Source organism: Pristis pectinata, chromosome 1, assembly GCF_009764475.1.
Source record: "Pristis pectinata isolate sPriPec2 chromosome 1, sPriPec2.1.pri, whole genome shotgun sequence".
Lineage (NCBI taxonomy): Eukaryota > Metazoa > Chordata > Chondrichthyes > Rhinopristiformes > Pristidae > Pristis > Pristis pectinata.
The window spans coordinates 43,635,877-43,653,383 of NC_067405.1; the positions used below are offsets into that span (position 1 = coordinate 43,635,877).

At 42.5% G+C, this 17,507-nt stretch overlaps 1 protein-coding gene across 1 annotated transcript in view; it reads right to left on the reverse strand.

Moving 5' to 3' along the window:
* myo3b (myosin IIIB) overlaps nt 1-17,507 on the reverse strand; it is a 316,747-nt gene that overhangs the window by 158,287 nt on the left and 140,953 nt on the right. The gene's annotated exons all lie outside the window — the stretch shown is intronic.

Consider the following 17,507-nt stretch of genomic DNA (forward strand, 5'->3'; position numbering starts at 1 on the left):
TGTATGTTTGATAGGATTTAGTAAAATAATAAAGTTGATTTCACAATGTTTCCATAGCATTTCTTATCATATGTTGTCAAAATAATATTAGTACACATGACAAAATGAATTCAGATGTGGCTTCACTAGTGATTTAGTTGGAATTTTCTTTAATGGAAGCATTAAATAAACATTTATGAGGATGAATCTTATTGGATCACTTCCACTGCTTTGACATTCCACCTGTGGTCTACCAATACTTACCTAAAACAGATGTGGAAGGATGACCTTACTGGCTTGAAGCATCTCAGACTTCAGCAGTATGACTTGAGCAGTGGCAAGGCTTTCAATAGTGCACAGTAAAAACTCTGCCCATGAAATGCCTGAAAATTCTGACAATCAGGAAGGCCCAGCTTCCAGCTTTACCAGCTGCAAGAACTGTGAGGGCTTTTAACATTCTTTTAAATATCTCTAACATTCAAACACATTTTAAAACTATTCACAGTCAAATATATAATTCAAAGAGTTAAAGTTATAATATTTTGAAAATTAAATATTGAAGTTAGATAAAAATAATTAAAAAGTAACAATTAGTTAAAAATATTTGACTGAACAGTAATAACAGTTAATTGAATTCAATGATGATGATTTGGACACTGTACCAGAACTAACCAGTCTCAGGATCCAAGAGGTGATTTCCCCAGTGTAAATGCTGAGGTAGTAAGCAAAGTGGAGCTCTGCTGCTGCAACAGATGTGGTGCCATCTGCCATTCGACAAGTTTGGGACCTCCGTATTTGAAAATGCATGTGTGGAAGTCCAACCTTGCTGCCATTTAAAAGAATAAACACTAGCTTTTCTGTGCACCCCATTACCTTAAATGGTGCCTATTGCTTTTATCCTTTAGTGGGGATCTCTGCATTAAAATCCCCACATGATTGTCATTTATTGTGGAAAACAAAATAAACTTACCACGTGCTGAATGCCATAGACATTAGCTCTCCAAAACAATACCAAACTTGCTGATATGTTATATAACCAACTGCTGTGCGGAATGTGTTTTTGTCTAAATATCTCAAAATCTGACAATAAGCAATTACCAGCACTGTAGTTAAGGATATAAATTCATAAACCTTCATTTTTTTTTAAACTTTACTGAGAGCTTCTTCTTTAGCTTGATGATCTATTCAATGCCTTAAGTTCTTAGATATCAAGATTTTTGCACAATTGTGTACAAACAACAGAGTGAGGATGTGCACATCTTCCACTCATTTCTGGCACCCAGAAACATTAAGTTAATTTGGTGCATGAAGGTACCAACAGAAGTTGTAACTTTCCTCTGCATAAATTTCTAACAAATGTTTGCAGGCACAGTTAATTTGAATCTATATTCCTTGTGCACCCTGGAAAGGTTTCAGATGACTTTCTGATGAGAATTAATTACAACTCATTATGATATGTAAGTATCCTTGAAAATAGCTCGAGAAAGAATCAGGTCACAGCATGGAATTGTACAAATTGTAGCAGTTAAAAGGCAAAGTTGCAACCAAAATTTTTATTTTGTATTTGGATATGCAAAAATAGGATCAGTTAAATATTAAAATCTGAATACTTCTATTGTGACATTATCATTTGATTATTAGCAGAGTTGAAAAGATTGAATATTATTTGTTATGAATACATTTTCATTCCAAACACAATTCAAATTGTCATTTTTCTTAGCAAGTTTCCAAAAAAAATTACTGTACTCAGCAGATTTTGACCAAAAGAGCAAATTAGTCTTTGTTAATTTTGGAAATGAATACTGCATATCAATGAAATAGCATGCCCATCATATAACATTTTGTCCAGTGAATATGTACAATAGTGCAACCTGTGGTATATGAATGTTACTGGAATGATATCAACAAACTCTGGTAGATTCAGTACAACATATAAAGTGGATGCTATAAACACATCTTTTAACATTAAAGTTTTTTTTGAAACCAAAAATACAAATTGAAAGAGCAATATACTTTATGCTGCTTCTTGGTAACCAAGTTACCTACAAAATAATTTTCCATAACTGGAAATCTGATAAATACATATTAAGTTTGGATGTAGTTTAATACTATGCAATTTTATTTTCTTTATTACTCCTGCTAATTTAGTTAAACCAAACTATTTCACTGCAATAAAGCACGATGTTCTATTGCTGTACCACAACTGCTGAAGGACCCCTGCCGGTTTAGCTGTTGAATTGCATGATAAGCTCCAGAAACCCTTTGTTCTCAATAGCAAAGCATTATCTGAATAATCAATTTTTGGATCTTGGAAAGTATTAGCTTCCTCAGAGAGTAACTGAAGAGGTTAAAAAGAACTATGCAGCCAAGTAATCAAACTGTACTGCTGTACTTAATAGTTTTATATAATAACACAAGGTAAAATTACAATGATCTGAAGACATATACTACAAACACAACAGATTTAAAGACACAAATAAACAGCATTAGATGGCATAAGGAACTCTGTACAGTAAAATACTGCAGGTTCTGAACAACAGGCAAGTTTAAAGGAATGCCTTAACAGAAATAAAGAGGCAAACAGCTATAGCAAGGAAACTCTACAGATTAGTGTATTTGCAGATGAACTCACAGTTACCATTGGTGATGTGAATATATTGCAGACAGGGTTACAAAATGGAAGGAGGCCATTCTGCCCATCAAGTCTATAACAGTTCCATGTAATAGCAATCCAGCTGGTCCCACACAGCCTCTCACGATCACCCTGCAATATTTTTTTCCAGATACTTATCAGGCTCCCCTTTGATGCTACAATTGAATCTGTATCCATTACCACTCCTGGAAGTAAATAAAAGCTTCCCTTCATCTTCCTTTTGGTACTTTTGCCGGTCGCCTTTATTCTATGTCTCTTAGTTCTTGACCCCTCTGCCGATGAGAACAGTTTCTCTCTATGTACTCTGCCTATATCTTATGTGATTTTAAATACCTCAATCAGATTCCCTTGCAACATTTTCCGCTCTGTCTATCCACATAATTGAAATCCCTCATCTCTGGAATCACTTTAGTAAATCTCTTCTGCATCCCCTCTAAAGCCTTTACATCTTTTCTACAGTAGGGCACTCAGAACTGGACACAATGCCACCCGTGGCTGAACCAATGGTTTATAAAGCCCAGCATCACATATGCTTTTTAACCATTTTCTCAACCCACCCAGCCACTTTTAACTATCTGCCGATATCCCCAGAACTCTCCATTCTAGTATCCCATATTGAATTGTGCTTTCTGGTTTGTGTATTTCAGGAATAATGAGAGGCCAAAAACAGAGAATTAAAAGGCTAGATGAAATTTAAAGGATTGGCAAGGATAACACTACAGAGGGCTAAAATTTTAAAACTTAGGTACTGTTTAACCAAGAGCTATTGCAAGTTAGCAAGTACAAGGAAGATGGTGAATGGGACGGTGTAAGAAAGGAAACAGGCAGGAACCATGGGTGGAAATAGATAGTCTTAATGATGGCACAAACACAAGGGTCTGAAGCTTATCTAAGTTCAAACACAACAAAGTTGCGAACAGTTTAGTTCATTTTCTGGAAAGAGATGAAGTTGGTGGCTGTGATGGCATATTTCTGCTTGCCCAATGCAGGACTTCAGGAATTAAGTTTTACAAGTTGCAGACAAAGAAAGTGTTAAGAGAGGTGGTAGTGAGGTAAAGCTAGTCGTCATCAGTGAAAACTGACCTTGTGTCTTTAAATGATGTTGCCAAGGGCATAATTTTAAATTAAAGCTCAAATTAGGTTTATTAAAAATAATTTTAGCTTTCCTGATATAGTATTATGACCTTTACTTTAACACCATATTTTTCCTTTGCATCAAGGTAAATTTGAAGTCACATATTCTGCAAATTTGAATGAAAGCCAAGTCTCTGTCTAGAAATTAAAAAAAACTCCTGGCTGAGAATCAAACATATGAAAAATGATTAAAACATTACAATATATCCCATAATTGTCCCCAAAATTGTGTTCCCCCACCCTTCTCCATTGCAGTGCAGTTCTGCAACATGTTTAATTAAGCAGTTAAATTCAACATTTTAGTCAAGCATGGTCTGATTTTTAACTGAGATAAATTTCTCATGCCCTATCCAATGAGTTCGCTCATAAAATCTCTGCTTCAAACTAACAAACTTTTCTCATTGTTTAAATTAGAATTATTACTTTAACTTCTCCTGTTGCTGATATCATTGTAAAATTCAAATCTGTAAATGCAAATATATTTTTAGAATGATAATAACTTTAATCCCTCTATTCTTTGCAGGCACCCTCTGCTGATCCAGAACTATGCTCTTTCTGGACTGCCTATGCTGCTTGTCAACTTTAATGTTTCTTTATTACTTCTCAGTTTCTGTCCTCACCCAAGATTTCTAAAATTCTGTGAACTTCTGACTCTGATTCCTCAGCAGATCCTGAAGCATTCCACAACTAATTTTTGTGAAAGTTGCATCTCATTTGCACTTATATTCCTGGGAGAATAGGATAGTGAACAACATTACTTGTTAGTCTACTATCCTCTTGTTTGTTCACTCAATGTACCTTATACTTTTGTCATCCAACACCAAATTGAGTATTCTCTTAAAATCTTACTTCCTGTTCCCCCAGTGCCCTGATCTAATGTGTGTCCTCTTTTGTTAAAATCTTTCCACTTTATGGTCTTGGACTCCCTTTACTCTCACACCAAATGCTTCTTGTTGTAACTCCAAAGACCCTAACCTTCACTCACGACAAGGTTCTCTACCCTCCAACTGTAAAGGATTTCCTGGTCCTTTCTACCTTTACTCGTGTTCTTAACATCGTGTCCTGGTTAACTGCCTATTTCTCCTTAAAACATTGACCACCAAGATCTCCATTACAGCACAACTCTCCCAGATCATCTCTTCTTTTCCTATTATTTTGTCTTGACCATCCAAGAATCTCCATTATACATCCACTTGACAAAATTTAAACATTTTCTTATCCTCACAACCATCCCAATGTTCTTTGAATAAGTCTGTTTCCAGAACTTAGCAAGTATTTCTTCTTCAGGGAATATCACTGCATGAATACCCAAACCTTGCACAAAGAAGCCAGCCATAATGATAATAATTCAGACTCTGCAAATTGGGAATTAGTTGTCAGAAGCACAGATTTAATTGCTATCAACTCCTTAGTGCTTCAGCGAATGGCAGCCACACTGATTCAGTAACAACACTCATCTGGTTGATCAGTGTGGGAGTATGAACTACAATGATATCACTGGTAAGCAAATATCTGACTGACTAGATATTTCCTCTGTGGGACCACCAAGGAAATAACTAGCAAGTTAGAGATTTTCTCACCAACTATGGTGTAGCTCATATGTGCACATTGATTTACTAGATAAAATGTTGTTGCTGAATCAGTGGGGCTGCCATTGGCTGAAGCATTGAGGAATTGTTGGGAAGACAAATGGGAGCTAAAGAGTGAATGCATTATTTCCTCTCACCAGGAGAATGGAAAAATGAACACCCTTAGTTGAGAAACTTGTGAATCCAGATCACAGTGGTCTTGTGTTTTTTAGTAAACAATTATAAGTTATTGGTATTAACTCAGATATTAACTTCCCAAGCAAGTTAGTATACAAATGAGAAGAATCAGTAATTCTCATCTGCAACATAACGCAGGAAGCTTCTCACAGAGTAGAAAATATCTAGGAGACTGTACCACTATGGATGATTTTTGTAGTATCAAATTACCAGGATCAGCTTCCAAGAACAGAAGTACTTCTTTTCCTAACAAGAATGCCTAAAATGCATGGGACATCAAACATTGACTGGACTTTCTACATCTGGTTTGGACCCATCCTTCTACATTGATAATAACTGATAATTCCTTGAGCCTATTCATATTTGTGTTGCAAGGAAATGTGCATAAGATGATTTTGATTTGTACATAACATAATCAAATAAACAGAACAGTAATGCCGTTACACAAATCTGCAAGGTTCAAAGCATTTTGAGAGATCTAGCCTTATTTAAGGGTTACAGGGTCCTAAACTCCACTGCAGTTCACCAACATTGGAAGAGTGGGAAACCTTGAAGATGAACCAGCATCAGGTTGGCACTGTTTTTGTGGTGGCAGGTGCAGCACTTCTGCTTTTCCTCACCCATCAAAAACTTTCTGGTCTACTTCATGACTGCATTTCATGAATGCCTCAACCTAGAAAGGATAGGCAGAAACATTCTCAGTTGTGATGAAAGATCTTCAAAATGTTACCTTCATTTCTCTTTTCATGAATTTGCCTGACCTGCTGAGTGCTTCTAGCATTTCCTGTTTCTACTTTAGATTTCCAGCATCTGTAGTTTTGTTTTGATTTTCAGCAAGCAGAAGGTGCTTAGTGCACTCTCTATCGATTTATACCTGTAAATTAAAGTAGAACCCAAGCTTAAATAGTTGACATGTATGCATCTTTCCACTTCAAAGACAATTAAAAATTATATCATATAAATTTTGAGCACAAGATGGCCAGTTAAGGGACCATTGGGTTTTTCAGTGGCACAGCCAAGTGGATGTTGAAAATTGTTTCCATCATCTCTCTGGAGAGTGACATTGAGACAATTGCTTTAAGCCGTTCTCTAATACCAATACTGAGGAGCTTCAGATTTGGGAATAATCACCTATGCCATTGGTAAAGACAAGGTAACAAAGCTGGTGGCTATGGAAAAGTCTTTCCAGGTGTATTTCATAGGGCTTTGTTTTCAATAGTCCTCTACTCTCTTTACTGGTCGTCTGACGTGTATTGTAGCGGCTGCTACCGCGGAATGAACACAAGACGCGAGTCATAGAGTTTCAGAACAGAACTGGTTTATTTTCCCGCCTTGCGTGGGCCTTTTAAGGGAGACTGTTCCCGCCCAATGCAACCGGCAATGATGTATATGCTACGTCATCAAATCTTGCCCGCGCGTGGGTTCTCCCCATCGCTCGGGGAAGACGAAGACCAGCCACCATTTTGGGCCTCACCGCTCCGACGCCATGCGACTCGACTGCCGAGCCGGTTCGCTTACCCGGACGGTGAGTCACTACACAACCCCCCCCCCCAAGAACCGGTGATACAGTCTCCAAGGTCCGCGGGCTGTACCGGCCGCTGCTTAGGGGGTCGGCCTCTGCGTCGCGGCGTTGAAACCTCGACCGGTTGTTGCAGATCTAAATGGGCCGGTTTGAGGTGGTCCGTCGTGAAAACCTGTTCCCTGCCCCCAACATCCAAAATAAAGGTGGATCCATTATTCCTGATGATTCGGAACGGTCCCTCATATGGTCGTTGCAATGGCACCCAAGCTGTGCCCCTGCGAATGAAAACAAACTTACAGTCTCGTAGTTCCTTGGGCTGACAGGATGGGGCTTGACCGTGCCGCGAGATGGGGATCGGGGCCAAGTTGCCGAGCTTCTCGCGCAGTCTTTGTAGGACTGCTGGGGGTTGTTCCCCTTGGTCTCGAAGGGCAGGTATGAAATCCCCTGGGACAACTAGGGGCGCCCCGTACACAAGCTCAGCTGACAAAGCGCGGAGGTCTTCTTTGGGGGCAGTGCGTATGCCGAGCAGGACCCAAGGTAGTTCGTCAACCCAGTTAGGACCCCTCAGGTGGGCCATCAAGGCTGATTTCAGATGGCGGTGAAAACGTTCCACTAACCCGTTTGATTGAGGGTGGTAGGCCGTGGTGGTGTGCAGCTGCGTCCCCAGCATGTTCGCTAATGCAGACCAGAGACTGGAGGTAAATTGTGTGCCTCTGTCAGAAGTGATGTGAGCTGGAACACCAAAACGTGAGATCCAAGTTGTGAGCAGCACCCGGGCACAGGAATCAGTCGTGATGTCAGATAGAGGGGTTGCCTCTGGCCACCTCGTGAACTGGTCCACGATGGTAAGGAGGTACTGAGCCCCTCTTGAAACCGGCAGAGGGCCTACGAGGTCGACTTGGATGTGGTCGAACCTTCTACGGGTAGGCTCGAATTGCTGTGGCGGAACCTTGGTGTGTCGTTGGATTTTCGATGTCTGGCAGTGCTGACAATTCCTGGCCCACTCTCTGACCTGTCTGCGCAGGCCATGCCAGATGAACTTGCTGGCGACCAGCTGGACAGTGGATCTGATGGACGGGTGCGCCAACCCATGTATCAAATCGAAAACGCGTTTCCGCCAGGCTGCAGGAACTATAGGGCGGGGCTGACCTGCTGCGATGTCGCAAAGGAGGGTCTGCTGACCAGGACCAACCAAGAAATCTTGGAGCTGCAGGCCCGAGATTGCGGTTTTGTAGCTGGGCAGTTCGTCGTCGGCTTGCTGTGCGGCAGCCAGGGCCTTGTAGTCGATACCCAGGGACAAGCTGTGGATGGTTAGTCTGGAAAGTGCGTCAGCAACGACATTGTCCTTCCCAGAGACATGTTGGACATCCGTTGTGAATTCGGAAATATAGGACAAATGTCTCTGCTGACGAGCTGACCAGGGATCAGAGGCTTTGGAGAAGGCGAAGGACAAAGGCTTATGGTCGGTGAAGGTGGTGAAAGGTCTGCCTTCCAAAAAGTACGGAAATGCCGGACCGCCAGGTACAGCGCTAGAAGTTCCCGATCAAAAGTGCTGTATTTCAGCTTGGGTGGTCTAAGGTGCCTGCTGAAAAATGCTAAGGGTTGCCAACTGCCTTCGATTAGTTGTTCCAGTACCCCACCAACCGCGGTGTTGGATGCGTCCACCGTAAGGGCGGTTGGGACGTCTGTCCTAGGGTGTCCAAGCATCATGGCGTTTGCTAGGGCGTCCTTGGCCTTAACAAAGGCAGCCGCAGCCTCGTCGTTCCAGGCGATGTCCTTGCCCTTACCAGCCATCAGCGCGAACAAAGGGCGCAGGATACGGGCTGCTGCAGGGATGAACCGATGGTAAAAGTTGACCATCCCCAGGAATTCCTGTAGGCCTTTGACCGTGCTGGGGCAGGCAATATGGCGCATAGCATCCACCTTGGCAGGTAGGGGTGTTGCTCCGTCGCTGGTGATTCTGTGGCCGAGGAAATCGATAGAGTCAAGCCCGAATTGGCACTTGGCCGGGTTGATTGTGAGGCCGAAATCACAGAGACGGGAATAGAGCTGGAGGAGGTGGGAAAGGTGTTCTTGGCGGTCACGGCTGGCGATTAGTATGTCATCTAAGTCCAGGTCTCGGCCTACCGCGTCCATCAGCCGCTGGAAGGTCTGCGCGGCGTTAAGGCCGAATGGCATTGGAAGGAATTCGAAAAGGCCGAATGGGGTGATAATTGCAGTTTTGGGGACGTCATCCGGATGGACCGGGATTTGGTGGTATCCCCGAATGAGGTCCACTTTGGAAAAGATGCGGGCCCCATGTAGGTTCACTGCGAAGTCCTGGATGTGAGGGATGGGATAGCGGTCCGGGGTGGTGGCGTCATTCAGCCTGCGGTAGTCGCCGCAGGGCCTCCACCTGCCGGTGGCTTTGGGGACCATGTGCAGGGGGGAGGCCCAGGGGCTGTCTGACCTGTGAACAATCCCCAGCTCCTCCATGCAATGGAACTCTTCCTTTGCCAGGCGGAGCTTGTCTGGAGGTAGGCGTCGAGCTCGGGCATGAAGTGGTGCCCTGTGGTAATGATGTGGTGTTGGACCCCGTGTTTGGGCATAGAATTCGTAAACTGAGGTGCCAAAACTGATGGGAATTCGGCTAGGAGCTTGGTGAACCCATTGCCGGACAGGAAAATGGAGTCCAAGCACGGGGCTGGTAGGCTGGTTTCTCTCAGGGGGTAGGTCTGGAAGGTTGTGGAGTGGACTAGCCGTTTCCCTCGCAGGTCGACTAACAGGTTGTGGGCCCGAAGGAAATCGGCTCCTAGGAGTGGTCGGGCGACGGTGGCAAGGGTGAAAGTCCAGGTGAAACGGCTGCCGCCGAATTGTAACTGAAGTGTACGGGTACCGAAAGTCCGTATCGTTGTGCCGTTTGCGGCATTGAGTACCGGACCTTGTTGCCTGTTACGAGTGTCGCGGCCGGTTGGGGGCAAAATAGTGACCTCTGCTCCAGTATCGACGAGGAAACGCCTCCCGGACTGCTTATCCCGAACGAATAGGAGGCTTCGTTGGTGGCCAGCCGCCGTAGCTGTTAGCGGCGGCTGGCACTGGTGTTTCCCTGACTTGCAGGGTGGGCGGCATCGACGGGCCTCCGCGCCCCACCTCTGATGGTAGAAACACAATTGGTTGGCAGTGTCATCATCTGTGTTTCTGGGGTGTGATCGCCCGGTTGCTGGGACTGGTTCAGGCGTTGGGCTCGCGGCCTGGCGATTTGGCTGACGGACAAACTGCGCTCGCGTTTGACCTTCCACAGGACGTCTGCCCGGGCAGCCACCTCACGAGGGTTGCTGAAATCAGCGTCAGCCAACAGCAGGTGAATGTCATCGGGTAGTTGTTCGAGGAAGGCCTGTTCGAACATTAGGCAGGGCTTGTGCCCCTCGGCCAATACCAGCATCCCATTCATTAGCGCAGATGGGGATCTGTCCCCCAGGCCATCGAGATGAAGCAGGCAGGTGGTGTGCTGATGATAGGAGAGGCCGAAGGTCCGAATCAGAAGGTCTTTGAAAGCTGGGTACTTATGTTCCTCCGGAGGGGACTGGATGAAATCACTGACCTGGGCGGCTGTCTCCTGGTCCAGAGAGCTGACCACATGGTAGTACTTTGTGGAGTCGGAGGTGATCTGCCAAAGGTGGGATTGCGCTTCGGCCTGGTCAAACCAGACGCTGGGACGAAGCATCCAAAAGGTGGGCAGCATGAGTACCACTGCGTTGGATGCTGCGTTGCTGTCCATTGTGCAGGTCCAAAATCCATTTGGACCGTCGGGGTCACCAATGTAGCAGCTGCTACCGCGGAATGAACACAAGACACGAGTCGTAGAGTTTCAGAACAGAACTGGTTTATTTTCCCGCCTTGCGCGGGCCTTTTAAGGGAGACTGTTCCCGCCCATTGCAACTGGCAATGACGTATATGCTACGTCATCAAGTCTTTACCGCGCGTGGGTTCTCCCCGTCGCTCGGGGAAGACGAAGGCCCGCTGCCATCTTGGGCCTCGCCGTTCCGACGCCGTGCGACCCGACTGCCGAGCCGGTTCACTTACCCGGACGGTGAGTTGCTACGGTATCATATTTCAAAATGCCATTACCGTCTGTTATTCTATTCTCCAAGGTATGATGAAGGTACTCAAGTGAAGAATAATGCAATGAGATCATTTATGAAGACAATACTTAACCATCAGAACTGCATTGTATTACACTGTTCTCCACTGGCCTTGGAGCTGCTCTCTTAGTTGCTTTTGCTTCCTGTAAATAATGAGGATATTTGCCTTTGTTTACTGATTGTTTGATAAGACACTACATGGATTTAAATTTCTTTCTTTCCCATGTCTGATTTGACTGCAGCAATAATGAAAATAAAATAAAATAAGTTGATTACTGTAGTCATGTAAACTCAGTACGAGTATTGTAAATTACTGACATGAGTTATTCACACTATTTATACTATGATCTGAACTTTCTACATAATTTGTGTTTTAGGTGAAGGAAATGCAGGCAAATGAAATTAGTATGAAACGATTACATGGATAGACTGGGCTGTCTCTCAGGTAGAAAGCTATTGATGGCTATGACTTTCCTTGAATTGCAGCACACTAGCGCAGTAGTTAGCTCTGCTGCTTCACAGCTCCAGTAACCTGAATTCAATACAGACCTTAGATGGTACTTTTGAAGTTAGCACTTTCTCTCCATGACCACATTGGTTTCCCCTGCTTGCTCAATTTTCCCTCCATATCTCAAAAGCACGTTGACTGGTAGGTTAATTGGTTTCTATAAATTGCCTCTAGTGTAGCTGAGTGATGCGAGAATTGGAGTGGTGTTGATAGGCATACGAAAGGGAACATGTTAGGGGGAAGCAAGTGAAAGAACAGGAATGCTGTGGGAGCTGACCTCGACTCAATGGGCTAAATATGAGAAATATGAAAATGTGAAAGGCCATTCACCAGTGCAATTGCATTGAGTCTAGCTCCTTAAGGTATTAGGACTATGTTGGAGGAGAAAAGTCACAATCTCCAGATATGTCATAGATCATTTCATAAGATTGCTTGAAAGCCAAGAAAATGTCTCTTATTGCACAGTACAGCCAACGTTATATTTTGATACCAGTGCGTGCATGCAAGTGGAACTTCTTATGGGTGAAGTGTATCTAAATACAGAATAAATTTCAATTTTTCAAATTTACAATTTCAAAGTTGAAAGTATCCTGACTGGTTGCATCATGGTCTGGTATGGTACAAGTTACATATACAAGAAGATTTACGAGAATGTTGTCAGGACTTGAGGGCCTGAGTTACAGGGAGAGGTGTGGCAGGCTCGGGTGTCATTTCTTTGAGTGTTGGAGACTGAGGGGTGACCTTAAAGAGATGCATAAAACCAGGAAGGGCACAGATAAGGCGAATGTACACAGTTTTTCCCCAGGGGAAGGGAATTAAAAACTAGAGGGCATAGGTTTAAGGTGAGAGGGGCAAGATTGAAAAGGTTCACACACAGGGTGATGTGTATATTGAACGAGCTGTCAGAGAAAGCCACTTGAGGCAGGTACATTAACAACATTTAGAAGACATTTGGACAGGAAAATGGATAGGAAAGGTTAAGAGGGATATGGGCCAAATCTGGGCAAATAGGACTAGCTTAGATGGGCAGGCATGTATGAGTTGGGCCAAAAGCCTGTTTCTCTGCTGTATTACTCTATGACTCTATGACATGGGAGATAGATTTGTAGTCATAAAAGGCACCAAACAGTACCAGGTGGAACAACACTACAGCTCATAGAGCTAATGCCTCACAGCTGCAGCAACCCAGGTTCAATCATGACGTTTAGTGTGCCTCTGTGGAGTTTGCACATACTCCTTGTGACCGCGTAGATTTTCTCTGGATGCTCTGGTTTCTTCCCACATCCCAGAGACTTAACTGGCCACTGTGAATTGCTCCTAACATGTAGGTGTGTGGCAGAACCTGGATGGAGTCAATAGAATGTGGGGAGAAGAAAATGGGATCAGTATAGATAGGTGCCCCGATAGTCAGCACGGACTTAGTGGACTGAAGGGCATGTTTCCGTGCTGTATATGACTCTATGGGAAAGAGCAGGATTAAGGGAATGACTTAAAAAATTAGCACTGATTCAATTAAAAGACCGAACAAGGGATGTTATGGTGAAGTTGTATAAGACATTGGTGAGGCCAAATTTGGCGTGTTGTGTGCAGTTCTGGTCACCTAACTATAGGAAGGATATCAGTAAGATTGAAAGAGTGCAGAGAAGATTTACTGGAGTGTTGTTGAGTCTTCAAGAGTTGAGTTACAGGGAAAGATTGAACAGGTTAGGACTTTATTCCTTGAAGCGCAGAAGAATGAGGGGAGATTTGATAGAGGTTTATAAAATTATGAGGGGTATAGACAGAGTAAATGCGAGTAGGCTCTTTCCACCTAGGTTAGGAGAGATAAGTACGAGAGGACATGGCTTTAGGGTGAAAGGGGAAAGATTTAGGGGGAACTTCTTCACTTAGAGAGTGGTGGCAGTGTGGAATGAGCTGCCATCTGACATGGTAAATGCTGGCTCACTCTTAAGCTTTTAGAATAAATTGGATAGATACATGGATGGGAGCGGTCTGGAGGGTTATGGACTGGGTGCAGGTCAATGGGACTAGCGGAATAAAGTTTTGGCACAGACTAGAAGGGCCGAATGGCCTGTTTTCTGTGTTGTAGTGTTCTATAGTTATATGGTTCTAAATGGCCTATTATTGCTGCTATCTTTCCATTTTTTCAAATTTCTCAATTTGGCTCAAATAATATACCAAACATCTCAAAAGGTGGATACGGGTAAAAGGAAGATCTGGAATTTTTTTTAAATCCTTGTTTTCTTGATAATAATAATCTGCAGTTTGTGTATTATAATTTCCTTTGGACCATGTGTCGTCTGCTACTTAAAATTTATGTTTGAAAGTCTGCATTAGAATTGGAAGGGGAGAGGAATAAGAAATAAGACCTAATAATTGGCATGGATGAAACATTTCTTCAGTGCATAGGCAGGTTTCTTGAAGCAGTAACAACTGTGCCTGCAAAGGTTAAAATGATTGAGACAAACAACTTGTGTCAGGGAAAGGGTTACAAGGGCACAGCCTCACTAGATGCCTATGAGCTGCCTGTAAATGCACAAAGAACAGCCAAAAATAATGATCGGTTTAACACAAATCCATAGGCTTTGCATTACATTAGGGATAAAAGAAGGAACCTTGAGAGAAAGAAGATGTAGGAGATTTCAAATAAGAACTGATAATCCATTCCAAGGACAAGCCACGTAGCTTTGGATGAAAGGTCCACAAAGACTCCACTCATTTCTTTCCAGAGTATAATGGTGTGACATAACTCTGGAAAACTGTTACTCAGTAATTCCACATTCTAAAGACATACGGGTTAGCAGGTTAACACAGGTGTAATTGGGCAACGTGGGCTCGTTGGGTCAGAAAGGCCTGTTACCGTGCTGTATAAATAAAATTTTAAGGTTTTTTTTAATCAATTGTTGGGAATTGAAGGCTATCACACTGCATAGAGACGTTAACTCTTCTTGTGCATTCCCAAAGTGCCTACCTTCTGTCTCCATTAGCATCCCCAGGATCAGTTCTATCCCAATGGCTGCAACATGGTTGATAGAAGGCTGTTGACTTTTATTGGAGAACCGCAAATGGTCTCAGAAGAACTTGAACAGCTTTGGACCCCGAGATGTTGCTGCTGAGCATTCTGTACCCTCCAGCAACATCTGTCAGTTGCCTCGCGTCTTCAATGATTTTCATCATAGTTTATAAACTGTTACCAAATCTCCTTCTTTCCAGGTGATTGTCTAGATCTTCATTCTGAAGCCACTGATTGCATTTCTTTTTCTTCACTGGGAAACAGACAAGCTTTTCCCCACTATCCACTGTGCTCAGTGTATAATTACTTCATTAGCAGTATATCATTTGCCCAAGGTAAAAGCTTTCATGTTTTTGGAGGCAGTAGGAGCTTGTTTATTGGGGTAATCTGAATCAGATGTAAATGAAACCAAAGCTGGTCTTCTTCCTTTTAATTGTATGAGAGGAGAAGAAAGTAAAGCAATGCTCCTCCTCATCCACACCATCTTCCTCCAGTTGATTCCTGCATTGCTCAAGGTACTCTAGAAATAATGAGAAATCAAGGCTGTTCAAGGTCTTTTTCCCAAGATAATGATCTCTTATGAATGTGGGAGGAAGAACTGGTATGATTGAAATTCTAGGGAACTGTTGGGCTAATATTATAGCATCACAATACTAAAGCTGACTTCAGGCTGGCAATTAAAATTATTTCTGAACAGTGTAGCTTATAAATATTTAGTTATCCAAGTGCCATTTTAAGAACACAGCAATGCCCAGGAAAAGGAAAGTGAACGTATTATCCTACCAGACTGCATTAACTACTTGCAGTTATGTATTGTGATTATTGTAGCAAAACATGGCAAGGTTTGTGTACCACTTGGTACAGTTCTGAAGGGATTACCATTACTTTCCACATAACACTACCACATCAGGCCAACTTGGTAGATTACTATTCCAGAAATGTGTGCCTCATTCAAAGTCCCTTTGAGCATCAACATTATCCAGTCCCTCACTATTTAAAACATACATTGCTTTTCTGTTCACTGCACCAAAGTGAATGATCCCACATTCTTCACACATTATATTCCATCTGTCATGTCCTGGCTCATTCACTCAGCTTGTGTATATCCTCTTGAAGCTATTTTACATCCTCTTCTGTACTAATGATCCTAATTAACTTGGAGATTTGACAAGTGTCCCTTCAGCCAAATAATTGATAAAAAAAAAATTGTGAATAGCTGGGGTCCAAGCACTGATCCCTCCGGTACCCTACTAGTCACAGCCTGTCAACCTGAGAAGGACCACTTTATTCCTACTTTTAGCTTTCTGTCTTATAATTCTCTATCCACATCAGTATATTACCCCAATTCCATGTGCTCTGACTTTGCTCACTAACCTCCTATGTGAGATCTTATCCAAAGCTTTCTGAAATTTCAAATACACCCAATCATTAGTTCCCAATAATGTATTCCATGAATCATACCATGAAAGAAGATATATGACAAACATGATTTTTGTTTCATAAATCCATATTGGTTCTGCTCAATCCTATTATTCTTCTCCGCATATTCTGTTCTTCTGTCCTTCATTAGACAATACAGCATTTACCCTACTACTGATACCAGGCTAATTGGACTTGCAGCTGTGTGTTTTTTCTTTCCCTCCTTCCTTAAACATGACCCAACTATTTGCTACGGTCCAAATCACAGGAACGATTCCAGAATCCACAGAATTTTGGAAGATGATAACCAGAGCGTCCACTATCTCTTTAGCCACTTCTTTCAAACTCTGAGATGTAGGTCATTGGGATTTACTGGCTTTCAAGCTCACTGGCTTCTCAGCATTAGTTTTTGACTAATGCTGATTTCCTTCAGTTCTTTGTTCTCTCTGGATCCTTGCTTCCTCAATATTTGTGGCAGGTTTTTGAGTGTCTATTTAGACAGGCACAAAGTAGCTGTTTAATTCCTCTGCCATTCGCTTATTGACCATTATAAATTTTCCCCTCTCCATCTTAAGTGGCCCACGTTTGTTCTCCTTAGGTATTTCCCTGCAACATAGTTATAGGTGCATTTATAATCCATTTTTATGTTTCTCACCAGTTGCCTCTGACATTTTATCTTTCTTTTCTTAAAAAGAACAATTTCTTGGTCTTGCTTAGCTGAGTTCATGGTCCGAGTTCTCAGGTCTACAGCTATCTCTAGCAACTTTATAAGTCTTTTCCTTTGATTTAATGCTATTATTCAATTGTTAGCTATTGCCTGACCACCGTTAAACCTTTCAATACATTTTCTCAATAAATCATAGGCAACTCTCCCCTCACAGCTTCATAATTTCCTGTGTTAAGATTCTGACTGAACTCCATAATTTTCAAAATCAATCCAAAATTTTATCAATTGTGGTCACTCTGAAAGGTCCCATAACAAGTTTATCAATTTAGTCTTTCTTATTTCACAAAACAAAATCTGAAATAGTCTTTCCCGAGTTAGTTCTTCAATATATTGATCAACAAAACATCTATATATTTTATGAATTTGCCCTCCATGCTATTACTGGTGGTTTGATTTGTAGATTAAGTTCCCCCTTTTACTGTATTACCGCTGTTACACATACCTCGAATTTCCCGATTTATACAACTACTACCTGGTGGCCTATAAATAACTGCTACCAATATCCCCTGCTCTTTATTATTTCTGATCTCAACACAATTTATTCTAATTCTGCTGAATCAAGATTTCCTCCTCCCACGGCAGTGATCTCCTTCCTTATTAATAGCACTACATCACCTTCTTTGCCTTTTAGCCTGCCCTTCTGAAATGTCAAACATTCAGCTCCC